The sequence below is a fragment of the Sceloporus undulatus genome, chromosome 3, assembly GCF_019175285.1.
Source record: "Sceloporus undulatus isolate JIND9_A2432 ecotype Alabama chromosome 3, SceUnd_v1.1, whole genome shotgun sequence".
NCBI classification, from domain to species: domain Eukaryota; kingdom Metazoa; phylum Chordata; class Lepidosauria; order Squamata; family Phrynosomatidae; genus Sceloporus; species Sceloporus undulatus.
The window spans coordinates 269,171,341-269,191,567 of NC_056524.1; the positions used below are offsets into that span (position 1 = coordinate 269,171,341).

Below are 20,227 nucleotides of genomic sequence, written 5' to 3' on the forward strand. Positions count from 1 at the left end.
AGTTAAGAATAATGGTTGGAAAGTACAATGCTTTTTAGCATAATACTTTCCCTCCCCTTTTTAAATATAGGATTAGGAGCAGACCTAAGACTCATTCACGCTGTGCTTATTTGGACACATGTGCAAATGGACACCTTTAGCTACCTAAAACATTTGGCTAAGGGCTGTTCGACAGTGGAACAAACTCCTTCAAAGTGTAGTGGAGTCTCCTTCCTAAGAAGTCTTCAAACAGTGGCTGGATGGCCATCTGTCGGGGATGCTTTGATTGAGAGTTTCTGCATGGCAGAGGTTGGACTGGATGGCCCTTGCAGTCTCTTCCAACTCTATGATTCTATGATTCTATGACTATCCTTTATTGATTTGATTTATATTGTACATCTCTTCTCCCTATTACTTACACTGTCCCCAGGGAGGCTAGGATGGAATTCTTCCTTTTACAACCTGACAGAACTGGCTTCTGGGGCTCTTAATGGTGTGCTGCTTTTATGATTTTTATATTTGATCTTTTAATGGATTTGTTTTAAAGGGCTTCAATTCTGTGGACTGTTTAATTCTATTTTAATAATAACCTTTTATAGGTTTTTATTTCTGCTTTTGTTAATGCTCCTAACTGCATTTGTTTTAATTTTTGTCAGTCATCTTGAACCCCAATATATTATTAAATATAATATAATATAACACACACACACACACACATATATTGTTGTTGGTATATCTAATATAAGTTTTGTTTTATGCTGTGCAACTCAGATGTCAAGGTTTGCATATAGTTATTAATACATTTTTATATTTGCAATGTGTAACGTTTTTAATTTGTACTGTTTTAAATTGTTTGCTAGCTACCTCAAGTGGAGAAAAGTGTGGTGGTAGTGGTGGTGGTGGTGGTGGTGGTGGTGATGATGATGATGATGATGATTAATGTCTCAGCCTATGACTCTCTCTCTTTCAGAGTCTAAAGGGGATGAACCAGGCTCCATTTCCAAGGCAGGGTTTCCAGCTTTCTCTAGCTCTGATCAGATTCTATCCCCTCTTCCCGTTTCTCATCCAAGGAGATCCCCTTAAGGTTGAGCATGACAAAAACCCCAAACAAATTCAGCACATGGAAACTATAAGACACCATGCTGAAAATCCAATGAAGGAAACTGCTTGCATGCAACTCCTTTTCCCAGTAGTGACTAGTGACTTCAATGTGGCTGTGTGTCCAGTCCACATTTTGGTTAGCTTTCACAACTGATGCTAAATAAATAGGTCCAGCACTACGAACAGCTCCTTTGAAGCGATGCAAAACTTGGAATGGATTCACAGCCGCACTGACATGGGAAGCTCCAACCAGGGCTGAGAACAAAATCACAGATCCTAGAATCCCCATCCACCAGGCTGTTTTTTTAAAAAAGTGGCTCAAAGCAAAGAGGAAACAAAAATAAATCCCTTTCCCCGTTGGAGTTGAGGCAACAAGCAAACAATAACATCTCTCCATCCATTTGCAATGAGACTATATGGCGGATGATGTTACAAAACAAAAAGCAGTACAGTGGGTACAGGAGCTGCAATGAAAAGAAGAAAGTTGACTTTTTTAAAGCCCTAACATTAAGGAGCTGACTGATGGTCTTTAGATAGCAGATCCTGAGTTTTGAGTATTGCATTCATTGTTTATTTCACATTCCAAATCTCAATTCCTTCCCCTGGAGTTTCAGTGGGTACCAAAGCTGATGGTTACTTTCTAGGCTGATATACTTTTTAATGTACACACAGATTATTTTACACTGTTACACAGCCTTCTATACTGTTTTGACCTGTTTTTACCCATTTAAATTATTTTATGGTTTCAATGTAGATTTATTTTATTTATTTTAATGTGGAATTGTTTTAAAGTGTTTATATTGTTTCATTACACTGTTTACAAAGACAATCTGGAATGCATCCAGAGAAGGGTGACCATGATGAAAAGTAATCAGCGTAATTAACTAAAAGTAACTATCTATCTGTAAGCCGCTCTGAGAGCCTTTAGAGCTGAAGAGCGGGATATAAATACTGTAAAGAAATAATAAATAAATAAATAAATAAAATAAACATTTTTATCCTTATGAGGACCAACAACTTAGGAAGCAGGGTTTGTCTATCTTCAAAAAGGCAATACTGTGAGAGATACCTTGACAGCCATCTTTAAATATCTGAAGGCCTGTCATGTAGAAGATGGAACCAGCTTGTTTTCTACTGCTCCAGAGGCAAGAACACCATCCAACACCATTAAGCCCTATGAGGAGTAAGTAGCTTAGGGAGATGGATAGGTTTAGCCTGGAGCAGAGAAGGTTAAAGGGTGACATGAGAGCCCTGTTTAAACATTTGAAGGGATGTCATATTGAATTTGGAGCAAGCTTCTTCCCTGCAGCTCAAGAGAATAAGACATTAGAAAGAATGTCTTGGAAGGAACAGCTGCTTGAGTGTAATGAATTGCCTCAGAGTGTGGTAGACTGTCCATGTTTGGAGGTCTTCAAAGGCTGGAAAGACATCTTTTTGGGATGCTTTAGTTATGATAACTGCAAGGCATTAGGTTGACCCCAGATGGCAATTGGGGGCCTTTCCAATTAAAGTGTATCATTGTATGAGTTTATTAATCCACCACTCTGAGATCTCACAGTCAAGAAAAGAATATATATATTTCAATAAATAAATATTCTAAACACATCTGCAACGCTCATTTGAAATGTGATGCTGGAGGAGAGTTCTACAGATAACATGGATTGGTAAAAAGACAAACAAATGGATCACTGGGCACATTAAGCCTGAATTCTCCCAATGAACCTGAATGGCTAAACTGAGGCTGTTGTATTTTGGATGTATCATGAGTCAAAGTGATTAACTGGAAAAAATGTGTTTGGAAAAGTAGAAGAAGAAGGCCATATTACAGGGGATAGACTATTTCAAGAAAACCACAGCTGCTTTGCATTTGCAAGACCTGAGCAAAGCAGTTGATGACCAAGGCTCTTAACAATCTCTCATTCTTAGGGTCACCATAAGCCAAAGTCAATTTGACAGCCAATAACAACACCATCTACAATCCAGAATAAAGAACCTTGGTTTTGACAGAGTACTGTTTTGGTGCAAATCTGCCTCCTCTCCTGTCGCCTTTGTTGGAGGTTGATGTCAAATAAGCTGAAAGAAAAACAAATGGGTGCTGGAACAGATCAAATCTCCTTGGAAGCCAAGATCATTAAATCAAGACTGCTGTACTTTGGCCACATCATGAGAAGACATGATTCCCTGGGAGAAGACAATAATGCTGGGACATGCAGAAGGTAGTGGAAAAAAGAGGAAGACCAAAGGCCAGATGGAAAGACTCAGCCAGAGAGATCATGCACATGAATTTGCAGTACCAGTGGAAGTCAGTGGGGCTTGGAGATGTCTCATCCACAAGGTTGCCATAAGTCGAGATCGACTCGAGGGTAGTTAACAACAAATATAATCATTATAATTTGCATGGTTCTAGCTATAAGAGGCTTTATTTGCATTTCTTTTCTTTTCCATCTAAGGCACCTTGAGTCTCAGTCTTGGGGAATACAATAAAATGATGGATGGATCTATTGCTCACACTGAAAACTTAGAGGCCCATGAACTGCTCCCAAGAGTCAATGATGAACAAACAAGACAAGTACCATCCTGTCTTTCATCAGAGACAATCACAGATCACACTGGCTGTTTTCTCAATTCTTTCCCTCCCGGTTTTCCAAGATTTATGCGCTGCGCACTGCCACCACCTCCTCCCCACCCAATGGAGCCAGGTAACTTTCTAACATCAGGGCACAGACGGCTGCAGACTTCTTGCATAATTCTGTTGCTGGAGGCAACATCTGTTCTCTCTGAAGGACTCAGCTGACACAAGTGGTATGCCTCCCTCCCGCCATGCGTGCATGTGCGCACACCCTCCCGTCCCACCCCACCTCAATGCAGCTTAAGCTGAATACGCAATGTTGTCTCTCAGTCAACCAGAGCAGCAGAGTTTGGGTTACAAAACAGTCATGGGGCCTGCCACAAATCACTGCTACTTCATTCACTGTTTTGCCTTGATCCATTCCCACCCTTTAAAGCACTAAAGCCAGGGCAATAAAGGAACATGGAAAACACAACCAAAATGTCAAATTAGCCACAACACCCAATGTTCATTGTTGTTGTTGTCATGTGCCTTGAAGTCATTTCTGACTTATGCTGACCCTAAAGCACTCTATTATGGGGTTTTCCTGGCAAGATTTCTTCAGAGGAGGCTTGCCTCTGAGACGGAGAGAATGTGACTTGCCCAAGTGGGTTTGCATGGCTAAGCAGGGATTTGAATCCTGGTTTCCAGAGTCACCGTTCAATACTTAAACCACTACACCACACAATGTAAGTTAAAGGTATAATTTTAATTTTACGAGTTGTGTATGTTATAAGTACTGTAATTACATTCAGTGATATATGCAAATTATGATTTATGACTAACATTAGTACAAAGAAACATTACTAAGGATTCAGTATGGTGTAGTATGGGAGGAGGTCAGTGAGGGGGGATTTGAACCCTGGCCTCCTGGAGTCTGAGGCTGCATCTGCACTGCAAAAGTAATGCAGTTTGAAAACACTTTAACTGCCATGGTTTGATGCTATGGAATTCTGGGATCTGTAGTTGTGGCACCAGACCTCTCTGACAGAGAAGGCTAAATAGCTGATAAAAGTACAGATCTCAGAACTCCACAGCATTGAGCCATGGTACTTAAAACGGTGTCCAGTTTAATATAAATTGTGTAAATTCTGCAGTGCTGATGCAGCCTTAATCCAACAGTGAAACAACTACACTACACTGGGTCCCTCTCATCACAATACCTTCCTGTTATTTCTCTAAACATCAAATAAAAGCTATTTTCCTGAAAGTTGTGCTCTGGCATATGATTATAACAATGTCTATTTATTATACCCTTTCCTCCATAGGCCAGAATATCAGATGTATATAATCAAAAATGAATGATAAAATACCAGCCTACAAAATGTTAAAATACTGAAACAAATGTATTAATAAACTAATGATTGAAAGTGTATGGAAACTGGAAGGGGAGAGTTTGAGGAACACTTCCCCAGGGATGATACAACCTCCGGAACACTTATGGTGTCTTATGTTTAACTTGGATAAACTGATTTTGATGTGCCCTGGCCTGAGACTTTATGATATATGGAGGGGAGGTGTAAATATTTAAATATATACAGTGTGCCCTCCACATTTGTAAGGCCACAGGACCCCAGTGAAAGTGAAAAAATTGCAAATAAAAAACTATTCTTTTATTACCTAAGAGAACACCTCTCTAGGAACCTCTAGGCCCTCCACTGCAAATCTGTGGAAAACATCCGGCAGAAAGTTGACCATAGAATAGCAATGGAGGATGTACATATGTCTTGAGGAGCATTTTCTCTAGGCATTTCTTGGTCCTCCAGTATGACTCTATGGTCAACTTCTCACAGAGTCACGCTAGAAGACCTAAAAACTTCTAGAGATAACATATTAATCAAATCTGTGAATAATAAAATCTGTAAAAGTCAAATCCGCAAATGTGGAGGGCCAGCTGTAGTTAAAAATAGAGATCCTGGTGTTTTAGCCTGACCACTCAGTTGCCCCGCTTTCATGTCCTTCATTGTGTTTGCAGGGTTGCACACTTAGAGATCTGCTGGATGGTGGTTTGTTTTTATGCCCCTTTATTGGGGCAACCTCTAAGTTGACATCTCTCTTTTGATCATCCGTAGGTTTCTGACCTTCAAGTCTGCCAATTTGCTTGTCCAAGCCTTGGTGATTTCACACCTGGACTACTGCAATAGCCTACTGGCAGGTTTGCCTTCTTGCTCTCTCATTCCACTCCAGAACATTGCTGTCCGGGTTGTCTTAAATCTCCCCAAATACTTTCATGTCTCTTCTCCTTGTAAATTGCTCCATTGGCTTCCAGTTTGGGACAGGGATCGTTATAAGCTTTTAGTCCTGGTATTTAGGATTCTACGTTTTAACCTCCCTCAGCATTTGGCAGTTTGGCCTGCATCTAAAAATTTAAGATCTGCAGACAAAACATTATCAGCGGTACCACTGACGTGTACGTCTCTGTCAAGGCTGCAAGTCTTTTAGGATCTGGCTCCATGTTTGTGGAACAGTCTTCCTTTGCACGTCCAGCTGGAGGAGGACCTGATCCAATTCAATAAAGGGTTGAAGACCTTCCTCTTCGATTCACCAGATTAAGTTGCTGGGTCGAGATGAGTAGTGACTGACAAGGATTTTGTTTGATTTTGCTTTCAGCACATTAGTATATTATTCAGTATTTTATAGTGTAGTGTTTTATCACTCGTTTTTAATTGCATATGTTCTGATGTACCTCCTTTGGTTGAAAGGGCATTATAATTAAACATTATTATTATTAGTTAAGTCTGCCATCAGTCTGCTCCTCTCCAAGGTTGTTGGCATCCACTCCGAGCCCCTTCTTTATGACAACTGCATGGAAAGGAACCCTTTGTCAATAGCCAATGGCCTGTAGATCAATTGGTTCTGATGTTTTTTGGGATAATGCCAACCCATACAGTGGGGTGTCTGCCTGCCGCTGCCCGTCATGGGCTTCCCTCTGCCAAGAACACTTTTGCAAAGAACAAAACACCGCCCTTGATTTGTGTAGCCGAAAGCCACAGATTAGATGGCAATGACCTAATATTAAAGAGATGAAAACGCCTGTACATCTTCTTTATATAAAAAAGAAAAGAAGACGGTACAGAAATAGGCCGGGATCATAAATTGCCATCTGAGTCATCCCAGCATCTGCTCTATGACTACCTTACTTCCTTTATTTATTTTTCACCCTTCGCTTCCCAGGACTAGATAATAGCTTTTCACGGGGGGGGGGGGGGGGCCCCCGCCGGCCCTTCAGCAAAAAAGGGGGGACATAAAAAAGAGCAGCAAAGAGTGCATCTCTTCCTTTTACATTTATTTCCCCTTTAAAAATAAAATGCAGCCTGGTTTTCCCTCCTCTCTGAACCCTTTGGATGTAATTCAAGGATCTCCTCTCAATTGCAGCCACTGATTAATAGAAATTATGCATTTCGGAGCCCGATATATACAATAAACTCAGCTCCGGATTGCTAGCCGGTTGCTCCTAAGTCACTGGAAAGGTGGATGTGGCATCACAGAATGTCCACAAATAATCCAATGGCAGAAGGGGCATTGGGAGTGACAGACTTCTGCAGAACATGAAGATTGCAGGAGGAAGGTCACACCAATTAAAGAGTCCTACTTTCCTTCTTCCAAAAATTAAAGGAGAGAAGGCAGGAGAACAGAGGAACAGACTGGTGGACAGAACAAAAGGACAGTCTGCTCTCTCTGTTTAAAAACTCAACAGGTATGTTGTATAGTATTCTGAGCAAGTATAATTATGAGTAAAGGCATTTTGGCATACCACAATACGAGACACAAGCCAATTCACTAAATTCACATGGGACTTCCGTTTACAAAAAAAACCCCACAGACAGAAACTCTAAGCCAATTTAGAGTACGCTGTAGCTAGTTACCACAGTAGCCCACAAACATCCATACCATTGTCCTAAGAATAATAGAATCCTAGAGATGGATTCTACTCCAAAGGCCATCCAGTCCAACCCATTTCAGCCATGCAACAATACACAATCAAAGCACTCCTGACGGATGGCCATCCAGCCTCTATTTAAAAAACCCCAAAGAAGGAGATTTTACCACTCTCTGAGGCAGGAATGTACTCCCGCATCAAACAGCTCTTACCCTAATGTTGAGGTTGAATCTCTTTTCCTGTAGTTTGAATCCATTGCTCCATCCCCTGTTCTCTGGAGCAGCAGAAAATAAACATGTTCAGTATAATATCCCATCAAATATTTAAATGTTTAACACTAATGTTTAAACATTTAAACATGGCCATAGTGTCCTCCCCTTAACCTTTTCTTCTCTAAGCTATTCTCAATTCTCCATTTTAATATTCTCCAGAATACTATACAATATATAGAATCATAGAATCAAAGAGTTGGAAGAGACCACAAGGAACATCCAGTCCAACCCCATTCTGCCATGCAGGAACTCTCAATCAAAGCATCCCAGACAGATGGCCATCCAGCCTGTGTTTAAAAACTCCACAACTCTCTGAGGAAGTGTGTTCCTAAGTTTTGCATATACAATATATGCAGCTCCCTAAGCCAGTCCTCATTTTTTTCTAAATGAAAGTCCCATGTGGATTCAGTGAATTGGCTTGTGTCTCATATTGTGGTATGCCAAAATAACTATACCTGCTCAGAATACTATACAAAATATGCATATACAAAATATGCAGCTCCCTAAGCCGCTCATCATAGGGTTTGGTGGTTTCCAGACCTTTCATGATTTTGGTCGTCCTCCTCTGGCCATACTCCAGCTTGTCTACATCCTTCTTGAATTGTGGTGCTCAGAACTGGATACAATATTCCAGGTAGGGCCTGACCAAAGCAGAATAGAGTAACACTACTCCTTTCCTTGATCTAGACACTAATACAGTACTTCTATTGATGTAGCCTAGAATCACATAGGCTTTCTTAGCTGCCACATCACATCGCTGACTCCTTTAAAAGTCTTTATGGTCCACAAAGACTCCTAGATCCCTTCAAGCCAGTTGTTCCCCCATCCTATATCTGTGCATTTTGCTGCCTATAGTATTTCTCCTTGTTGAAATCCCTGTGAAAATTGCCCCAAAAGCACCCTATGAAGAAGGGGGGGCTAAACCGTCCCCCACCCCTATAGAGGCTTATGTTGTTGTAGAGTTGGCATTTGTAGGGCAAAACATGTTTTTAAAGAGTAATTGTTAAAGTATATGGCTTTCTGGGGCTCCTGGTCATCAGAAATAATGGCCCTGGGGACCACTCTCAGTCCACGGTCCATACTTTCCCCACTCTTGCTCAAAATGTTTATGGTGGAGGTTAGAAATCAATTGCTCCAAGTCCCAATGCAGTCCTTTGAGCAATACCATTTTCCTTGATGACTAAACCAGAAACTCCTTCATCTTTTTCTGACAGAGAGGAGACTTCCATTCCTTGAGAAATTTCTTTGGTGCCTGTTCCAGAACTCTGTGCATCTGACAAAGCAGGCTGAAAAGCTTTTGCCAATCAGTTGTAAAATCAATCATTTGTGCCATTTGTCCATCTATGCAAGTCAGTTATAAGAAAAAGTGGCAGCTGGTGTCTCCCATGTCAATGGCACGGTGAATCTATTTGTGGGGCAAGGCTAAAAACCTTTAAAAAAAACTCAGGACTATTAGAATTTCCAAAGAAAAGCCAAGTCTTGAAGCCTTCCTTCCCAGACAGAAGAATTCCAGAAAATAGAAGTTGATTTTCACTGGAACTTGTTTTCTTTCTGGTTCTCAAGACTGTCCCAGATTCTTTGGATGTTTTCAAAGTGGAGCTGGGGGGGTGGGGGTGGGAGGGGAGGATGTTTTTCTATCTCAGCCACAGGATGAAAACTTGCCAACTCTGCTCACTAGAATCATACGTATGTTCTGTGTTAGAGTATGTATATGTGTATTCAGGTTTCCACTAGGGCTTTTTAGCTGGCAATAAACCTAAAGCCTTCAATCAGACTTTCCCAATGTTGGGGCCCCAGAGGATATAGCAAGAGCAAATAGCAATAGCAAGTACATTTCTATACCACTAATCAATGCACTTAAGCACTCCCTAAGTGGTTTACAAAGTTATTTTATTATTATTATTAACATTTATTTATAGAGCGCTGTAAAGTTGGCACAACGCCTTACATAGTAAGGGTAAAAAAAAGAATAAAAACCTGCCAAGTGGCATACATTCTAAAACAACAACATTACATGATTAAAATATCTCTAAAATACTAATTAGAATACAAAGTGTAAGTTAATTGCCCCCAACAAGCTGGGTACTCGTTTTAGCAAGCTCAGAAGGATGCCAGGCTGAGTCGACCCTGAGCCCCTGGCGGGAATTGAACTCACAACCTTGTGGTTTGTGAGTGAGTGGCTGCAGTACTGGCATTTAAGCACTGCACCACCAGGGCTCCTCTCAAACAACAAACCCCCACATTCTTGGCCATCATGGCTAATGGTCGAGGAGGGACTGGGATTTAGGTTCAAAGCACACTGGAGAAATAGTCCAGTTTGAGACTGCTTTAACAGCCCTGGCTCAAGGCTAGGGGATTCTAAGAACTATAGTTCTGTGAGATATTTAGTCCTTTTCTGTCAGAGAGCTCTGGTGCAACAATAAACTACAATTCCCAGGATTCCCTAGTACTGAGCCAGGGCCATTAAAGTGGTCTCAAACTGGATTATTTCTGCAGTGTGCTTTGGATCTTTGTGATGCAACAAAGTTGGAAGACCAGAGGTTGGCAAAAGCCAACAAAGACCAAGCATACTTTTGACAATAAAGGAGCCCAGCTATAAAATGCTTATTTTACATGCAAAAGATCCTGGGCTCAATCACTTTCTGATCTTTGGCATTATTCTTTCCTGCCAGTAAGAAAGAAGAAGCACTGATTCACTGAAAACTGTGCAGGTTTTGAGCAGTATTTGCAGATCATGTCATATTCTGCACCAACAAAGTTGAGATATATGTGCATGCAAATCCAGGATTTATTTGGAATTCAAAGACATAGCAGTGTTAGTCTAGAAAATCAGTATGCAAACATAGCATGAGCTTTTCTAGGTTTGAGTCTACTTCCTGAGATGCATGGAGTGGATGGTCCAGAGAGAGACCTTTATAGGCTGTGGGTGAGAATAGCAATAGAAATGCAAAACTTGAGGGGATGGAGTTGACGTACCAAGTTCATTTGGGGAGACAAAGGACAACTGACAATGCAAGATTCCTGTGCAGGGCATCCCTTTCCACTTCAACAAAAGCACATTCCTAATCAGAAATCTCATTTTCTGCACACACAAAAACCTAGAGGACAAATTTTGTGCCCAGGGGCCAACAGCAAAAAATCTGACACATTCTCCCATTCAGGATTCCCAAAGCTTGATGGTCAGCAGTTCTAATATCTGCAAATATTCTTTCCTTCCTTGCATTGATCCAGCAAGGCTATCTTTGAGGTCTTATCCTCACCAGTAAAATGCATGACACCCGTGGGGTCTGCAAAATGTACCAGAACTGGACAAATGGAAAACCTCACCTATGCATAAAACTTTCAGCAAAAGGATGCAACTCCCATTGGTTTTGTGTGGGACTTCCCCAGTCCCTCTTGGTGAATATGAAAGCGTGACCAAACAAGCCAGGGAGGAGTGTGTATATATGCAAGCATGGTTTGTGGGTGTTGGTTTGCAGGAGAGGGGTATTCTTTCTTTCCAACACAAGCTGTATTATGCAGCTGTAGAAGGCCAGAATATTTCAGGAAGTTTGGGCACCTGGAAAAGGAACTGAGAAAAAATATCAGTGCTGTGGTTTTGCCGTTGTGGTGCTAACTCACGGAGCAGGTTTTCACATCACTCCAATATATGCAATATTGCACGTTCCTGAATTTCACAAGGTCTTTCCTTCCTCAAACTTAACATGGTAGTTTCAGTGTTGGACAAGGACTCCAGGAGGCCAGGGTTTAATCCCTACCCAGCCAAAAAAACAAACAAACAAACCATTATAGCACCCTGGCTCCATTTGTGGCAAACTTATTCCAAAGTTTTCTTGGCCAGATTTCTTCAGAGGAGATTTAATAATAATAATAATAATAATAATAATAATAATAATAATAATAAATTTTATTTATATACCGCTTTTCCAAAAGATCAAAGTGGTTTACACAGAATTAAAACCAGTTACAAACACATCATAAAAATAGATAAAAACCAGTAACACAATATACACTATACAAATCTGAAACAGTCATTCAATAGGGTGAGGCAGAGAGTCGACGGGATCAAATACACAACTTCATTTTCCAGAGGGGAAGGCTTTACAGAAGAGGAAGGTTTTAAGCCTCTTTTTAAATGTTCCCAGGGGGGCGATTTGCCACCTCTGCCTTCCTCTGAGGCTGAGAGAGAGTGACTTGCCCAAAGTCACCCAGTGAATTTCCATGATTGACTGGGGATTCAAACCCTGAGAGCTACTCAGACCCAATGCACACCCTCCAGCATTTCACATATGAAAACCAGGACACATGTAGCCAAGCAAAATCAAAGTGTGGTCAAGATGGCAAAAGCTGGTGAAGAAGAAGCAAGCTAAGAGAGGCTGCAGCCATTGGCTTTTGCCTGAGCCTCCTTGTCCTGTTGAACCTGTTGATCAACCAAGTACACACTACTTTGTACTCAGTTTGTAGCAACTAAAGTAAGCCGAGAACAGAGGGGGAAAGTGAAAGGAGGATAGAGAAACTGGGACATTTTAAAAGCAGCTTAAAAAGTAAAACTACAGAGGATTAATGGGACTGTCTCTGCCAAATTGGGATAGTTGGAGGGTATGTCAGTGTTCTACTACAGGTTGAGTCTCCCTTATCCCAAAATCTGAAACCAAAACCTTTTCCCTGGGTAGCGAAGATAGTGACGACTTGGCTTTCTGGTGGTTCAGTGTACACAAAGTTTGTTTCATGGACAACATTATTAAAACTATTGTGTATAAAATTATCTTCAAGCTATCTGTATAAGCTGCATATGAAACATAAATGAATTTTGTGAAGTCAAAGGCTTTCATGGCCGGCATCCATCATTTTTTGTGGGGTTTTCGGGCTATGTGGCCATGTTCTAGAAGAGTTTATTCCTCTAGAATAATTCTAGAAGAATAAACTCTTCTAGAACATGGCCACATAGCTCGAAAAACTCACAAAAAACTATAAATGAATTTTGCATCTAGACTTGGGTCCCATCTCCAAGATATCTCATTATGTACATATATACAAATACATGTCTTCCAATATTTAAAAAAACCCTCCAAAATCCCAAACACCTCCTTTGTTGTCGTCATGTGCCTTCGAGACATTTCTGACTTACGGAGACACTAAGGTGACCCTATCATGGGTTTTTTCTTGGCTGGAATTGTTCAGAGGAGGTTTGCCATTGCCTTTACCTGAGGCCACCCAGTGGGTTTCATGGCTGAGCTGGCAATCGAACCCTGGTCTCCAGAGTCAAAGTCCAACACTCAAAATACTATGCCAAGTTGGTTCTCAAAACACCTCTGGTCCTAAACATTTTCAATAAGGGAGACTCAACATTTCATGTGAACTGATGTTTTCTGACTCAATGTCTTTGGGTATTGTGGAATACCTTGAATTCAGCACCTACAAACACTACTTTGGAGATGAAACATTTTTATGTCTTACAATACAATACAAAAAATTGGGACCAGAAAAGACGGCCTCTCTCTGTCTTTGCAATTTCTGTTTCGTTGTCCTTGGACAAGCAAAAAGAAAGCAGCCATTTTCAAAGTCACAACTTTAAAAAAAAAAGAGTGACTGTTTTAAAATGTGAACCAAGTAGAACTATCTGGTGTTCAGTCTCGGTTTGGCACTTATATTTCATCCCGCTCCATTCCCCCACCATCCAGCACAATGTAACGATTTATAATCCCAAATTTAGTAAGATAATAAATAAAGACTCGTGGGATATTAAGTAAAAGCCCAAAATGACAAATTGCCAGTGAAAGCGGCTGCTTGACAAGTGAAAATATGTATTTTGTTTCTTAAGAAGCCCAATTATGTTAATAACCCCCAGAGGATGAAAACTTCAAGTGTAACACATAACAGATGGAGCACTCAATGATAAGCTAATCTTACCTGGAAAATTGGAATCAAAGAAACTTTCGCATATTTATGGATATGGCATTTTAAGTGTAGCATTTAGTGGGGAATATATAGAAAATCGATATGTCCTTTAAAAAAAATCTGTGCATTCATTACATTTAACTCAAGGTGACTATTAACATTCTCTTGACACCCTTTATATCTTCCATCAGTAATTCTTCTCTTTAAGATCTTCTCTTTCAACTCTGTTGACTGTCTTAAAACATCTGAGTCTTTTTAAATGGTTCTACCCTTTCCCAGTACTTTGAACAGTTACTTTTTTGCACTATGACTAACAGAGTGCCTCCAACCCACATGACCATGTTGGCCAAAAGTTTGTACATCCAAAAGAAAAGGTAACTTTCAAAAGTTCTCCAATTGTCTTCCTTGCTGGTCCTTCTGTTTGAAACTTCCACCCAGAAAAAGAGTGGTCTTTTTCTCTTATTTGTTATATTATTTTAAATCTGTCTCATGTCAAAAGAATTCTTTTCAGAAGGAAGTCCAAATGACAGGACAAATTCTTGTGTAATGAAACTCAGCGACATCTGAAACAAAGTTGACAAATGAAATGCTTTGGACCACAAGTGCTTTGGATTTTGGATTTTTATTTATTTTTATTTTTTTGTATTTTTGAACACCTGTATTTGCATATACATGTATTTGCATATGCGTATTTTTCTCCTCCCTGGGACAGAAACAGATATAGTGGTCAAAATAATGTGGGAAAGGAATCCAGTACCCCCAGTTCTTTGAACCTCGTCGCTCTCCTTAAAAAATGGAAACAGGCCACCCCTAAAGCCAAGAAACAACTCAGCTATGGCAGATACAATGAAAACTGATTCAATATACAATATGAACCCCATATCAGCCGGGGATATTTTCCAGGATTTACTATGGAAACAAAACTGCAGAAAAGAGCAAACCCTATTGAAATTAATGACTTATAGCAGAAGTTGACCATAGAGTCATGCAAGAGGATCCACAGATTTCTAGAGAGAACACACTTCTAGACATTTCTAGGTCCTCCAGTGCAACTCTGTTGACAACGTCCCCAAGAATCATACTATAGAGTCGCACCAGAGGAGCTAGAAAAATGCCTAGAGAGAACTTATATTTTTATGACATGGGTAAGCGAAACCATGGGCACCAGTCCTGTCGATATGAGGGTCATACTGTCTAGGGCTATAAGTCTGTCTATGGGCCCAAAGAGACAGCCCAAAATAAAGCTGCTTCAGGTCATTTTGGAGGTATGCTTTTTAAATGATGCATGCATCTTAAGAGGCTGGAAGCCATGCCAAAGCCACGCTCCAGTCCCAAGGACTGGAGCGCGGCTTTGGCGCAGCTTCTGGCCTCACAAAATTTCTGTATGAATGGTTTGTTGCTGGAGCATTCCTGGTTCTTCCCAGGATAAGTCCGTGTAGACCACATCATCTGAAAACTTCACCACGATTGTGTGACTTTCCTGGGAAAATGCCTTTTTAATTCCCTAATTTTCTCCCATGTGAAAGTCTCCTAAGATAAACAGATAGATAGATAGATAATAGACAAATTGTCCTAGGCAGCTATGAAAGAGGCCACTCTGTTCCAAGAACCTTTGAGTCAAGTCCTTCCATTATTATTTTTTTCAAAAAAGGATTTTTATTTTTATTTTCTGTTCTGTGTTCCCTCTTCTTCCCTCAACTAAGCAACGTTCCCAAGTTCACTGTATTGAATTAAAGGAATGATTCATAAGGAAACAAGGTTTCATGAAGCAAAGGGAGTATTGAGAGAAAGGAGGTGAAATTCAATTTTCGATTACCGCATAGGAGCCAAAGATATCCGGTGTCCTTTCCTCCCTGTGAGGCTAAAACAAGAAATTGGTGCAAACCTGTTCCTTCACATTTAACCGCCAGAAGGATGCGCCAAAATAATAATTTTTAAAAACCATTTGCGTCACGTCTCTAATCTCGCATGGAGCCCAGGAAATCGCCAAGCCGGCTATTTACCTTCTGCAGTTCCAGTAAAAATGGAGATGCTATAAGGATTTTGCCTCTGTGATTAATTTCCTCTCGCCATCGCACCACTTATTGTTGCGACAAGTGGGAAGAAGCAGTAATGAGAGGTTTTTGCTTCTCCTTCAATTGATTTTGAGCAGTGCCAGGCTTATGGGGTCTTGCTCAGCCAGTGCTGCATTGATGGACTTAGCTTTTGCCCAACTTCTAAAGGAAAGGAGAGCAGAAACAGGGCAGCATGCCTGCAAATGCAAGACTCACTGATCCTGGGATAAAAGACCAGAGTTAGAGCTATCTCCAGATTGTCTAGCATGTACAACTTCCTGCATCCTTCTTTGGAAGAGATATCAGGAAGAGAAAAGTCCATAGGAGGTTTCTTGACCTTTGGCCACAGCTACATTTCTCCAAAGATAGCTAGTAAATCTTACTCATGGGAACAGTGAAAAGGATTCTCAGCTATCCTGTTCTCTAATGGGCATCCCATATTTGGGGTCCTCAAGTCTCATTCTGTATAGTCCCCAAAATCCTGTTATTTCAGTGTTGGTGCCAACTGTGCTCCCATGAGAATGGCCTCTGAGTAGCAATCACATCTCTTCCAACATTTCATATATGGAAACGGAGGCCTGGATGGCCGAGCAACATCAGAGTGTGGTCAAGATGGCAAAGGGTATTCATGAGGAAGAAGACAAAAGCTAGGACTGGCTGCAGCAGTTTGCTTTTGGCTGAGCACACTGGGAAGGGGCAGGTTTCCTCCCCCCCTTTTTCCTGCTGCATTTGCACTGCAGAAATAATGAAGTTTGATACCACTTTAACTGCCATGGCTCCATGGAATTCTGAGATTTGTAATTTTGTGAGATATTCAGCCTTCCCTGTCAGATAACTCTGGTGCCACAATAAACTACAAATCCCAGAATTCCATACCATCGAGCCATGACAGTTAAAGCAGTGTCAAGGTGTCTTATTTCTGCAGTGCAGACATACTTTGTACTTTGTACTTTGAACATGGGAGTGCCATCACATTCCATAGTCCTGATGAGGAATCTGTACTCAGGACAAAAGGCTACTGTCAGAACAGAACATGGAGAAACAGAACGGTTATCACCCTACCTGTTCAACATAAATGCAGAATATATTGTAAGAAAAGCAGGCTTGGACATAGAAGAAGGAGGAGTGAAAATCGAAGGTAGGAATATCAACAATCTGAGATGTGCAGATGACACCATAATACTAGCAGAAAACCTCACAGACCTGGAACAATTAAGTGGTACCAATCGGGATAACGAATACCCAGCTTACGAATTTTCGGGATAACTAATAAATCCCATAGGGATTTATTGTTTTCGGGTTGACGAACGTTTTTTCGGGTTACGAAAAAACCCGGCGCTGTTTTAATGGAGCCGCGGCAGAGCCGCGGCTTTTTTTCCCATTAGCGCTATGGCAATTCGGGTTACGAAGGTTTTTCGGGTTACGAAATTAGCCCGCGAACGAATTAATTTCGAACCCGAGGGAGCACTGTACTAGAAAACTCAAGGAAGAAAGTGCAAAGGCAGGACTGCTGTTGAATAAAAAGAAAACACAAAATACTGACCATGGAGAATCTATACAAATTCAACCTAGACAATGAGGAAAACAGAAATAGCAAAAGAACCTCATACCTGGGATCAAACTTGATAGAAATGAGGACTACAGCGCCAGGAAAATCAGAAGATTAAGAATGGCAGGCCGGCTATGAAAGAACTGGAAAAGATTCTAAAATGCAAAGACATACAGTTGAGTACAAAAGTATAGAATCATGCAAGCCATGTATTCCTATTACCAAGTATGGATGTGAGAGCTGACAGTTAAGAAACAAGACAGGAAGAAAATCAGTTCATTTGAGATGTGCTGCTGGAGAAGAGTGCTGAAGATCCCATGGGATCCCATGAGACAAACAAATGAGTCCTACAGCAGATCAAGCCAGAAGTCTCACAGGAAGCGAAGATAACAGAACTGAAGTTGTACTTTGGACACATCATGAGAAGGGAGGACTCATATGAAAAAAAAAACAATACTGCTAGGAAAGGTGGAGGGATGTAGAAAGAGAAGAAGGCCAGAAGCTAGATAGATGGACTCTATAAGGAGGCCACAGATATGATGGCTTTCATGCCAGCAGCCTAGTTTTTTGTGGGTTTTGGGTTATGTGGCCATGTTCAGACTTGCTGGTGAAACATCAGGAACAAACTCTTCTAGAACATGGCCACATAACCCGAGAAACCCACAAAAACCCTATAAAACACAGATATGAGTTTACAGGACCTAAGCAGAGCAGTGGAAGGATTCTTGGAGATATCTCATCCACAGAGTTGTCATGGGTCGAAATTGACCCGAGGGTGATTAATGACGACGACGACAACAACCAAACGTTACACTCCACTTGCTTGATGTAGAACTCTGGCCATGAAGGCAGCTTCATATCTTTGTAAGACAGAGATGGAAGCCACAAAGGGTTCTGGGAACCATTTTCTTGTTCTTTGGGGGCCACACAGACTGCCAAAACATACCCTCAATACATACAAACAAGCAAAAATAAAAGTGGAAGTGGATGAAAATTTACTTCTGGTTTTGCAAAAAAAATGTTTATTTTTTTTTAAAGTTAAACATGCAGGAGTGGCATGTAACCTATTTAAAAAGGAAATTACACTCCAGTCGCCATCAAAGACAGTTGTGTTCTTTTGCACAGAACAAGGGTAGTCGAGGGAATGAGAACAGATACAGTGCCTCAAATACAGCCTTGGGAGACACAGGCCTGTTACAGACAGGCCAAAATAAAGCTGCTTCGAGTCACTTTGGAGGTATGTGTATTTCAATGATGCAGCGTCCTAAGAGTTCAAAACCCACACCAAAGCCATGCTCCAGTCCTAAGGACTGGAGTGCAGCTTTGGTGTGGATTTTGGACTCTTAGGACTCATGCATCATGAATAGCATACCTCCAAAGTGACTCGAAGCAGCTTTATTTTGGCCTGTCTGTAACGGCCACAGTGTGCTTTGAAGGGATCACCCCTTTGTTTATTTGGTGGTGATGCATAATTGGCTGCATTCTTCTCACCAGAACAATGTACAAAAAAACTGTGGGTTACTACATATCTCATGCTTAAGTAAGAAAATCTAGATGACTGTATATAATCAGTTTAAGCTAGAAATGTCTCACCATATTGTTATTGGGTGCCTTGGGATATCGAACCTTGAACTCCCGAGTCCTAGTCCAACACTCAAACTGCTATGTCACGCTGTCCAGCTACAGACTGACAATACATATGTTCAGCTTTCAGATGTAAGGGACTCAGTTTGGTAGATCTGGGGGAATTTTGTCCCTCATACTTTTGTCTTTTTTTAAAAAACAATTTTATCTCATAGGCGAGAGTAAGTGTTCCCTGGAGGAGACACTAGAGAACATTGGATTCTCTCTGTACACGATGCATGGCTCATGTTCTGCATTAATGGGAAAGGAGAGGGAAGCCAGCTGGGGAGGAATTCATTGTATGTCTGGATTCAAGTTGACATCCCCCCCCCTTCCTCCTTTCTACCCCGCCCCCCATCTCCTTGCTCTTGGCCTATATGGAGCTGAAAACAGCACCGCCAGGTCACCGGTGCCTCCTTCCAACAGCAACCAGTTGGCTCAGCTTTCCAACTTTGTTGTCTTTGCTGGAAAGCCAAGGGCTCCCTCTAGGAATGGGCGGGAGCCAAAGGGAATAGGGCTGGATAAGTGCAGAGGGTCCAGGATTCACAAGATATCTTAGACATGGTAGGGACCCTCAAGGGCCATCTAATCCAACCTGCTCTGCCATGCAGGAATGTACAGCTGCAGCACTCCTGAAAGATACCCATCCAACGTGTGTGTAAAGGTCTCCAAAGAAGGAGAATCCATCACCTTCCAAAGCAGCCTATTCTCCTGTAAGTAAATTTTCTACTCAAGGGGTCATACAGACATCCAAGAATAACTCCTCCCCTCCCAGAAAACAAAACCATAAGTTGTTGGAAGCCGACTTTGAATTTTAAAAAATGGGTACTTCTTGGAATGATTAACACAGCGCAAACCACTTTTATTCTTCTGGCTAGTGAAAGGGTGAGGGGCTGACTGCCATAAAACAGACTTATGGGTGCATCTACACTGTAGAAATATCGCAGTTTGACACCAGTGTAGCTGCCATGGCTCCATCCTACAGAATCCTGGGATTTGGTATGTGGTGAGGAACCAGCACTCTTTGGCAGAGAAGATCCTGTAAAACTACAAATCCCAGGATTCCATTGGATGGAGCTTCAGCACTTAAGAAGGTGTAAAACAGCATTATTTCGACAGTGCAGATGCACTTTTGACAGGCCTTGAGTACAACCCTTCAGCCTTTTCTTTATCCAAAACCTGCTGCCAGTCAATAGGTGCTACAAGGGAGACAAGAATCTTCCTTTTTCATTCATGCCTCCTCACCATTCACAATTTTATATT

At 41.2% G+C, this 20,227-nt stretch overlaps 1 protein-coding gene across 6 annotated transcripts in view; it reads right to left on the bottom strand.

Annotated features, from left to right (window-relative positions):
* LOC121924985 (LIM domain containing preferred translocation partner in lipoma) overlaps positions 1 to 20,227 on the bottom strand; it is a 318,874-nt gene that overhangs the window by 207,526 nt on the left and 91,121 nt on the right. The window lies entirely within an intron of this gene.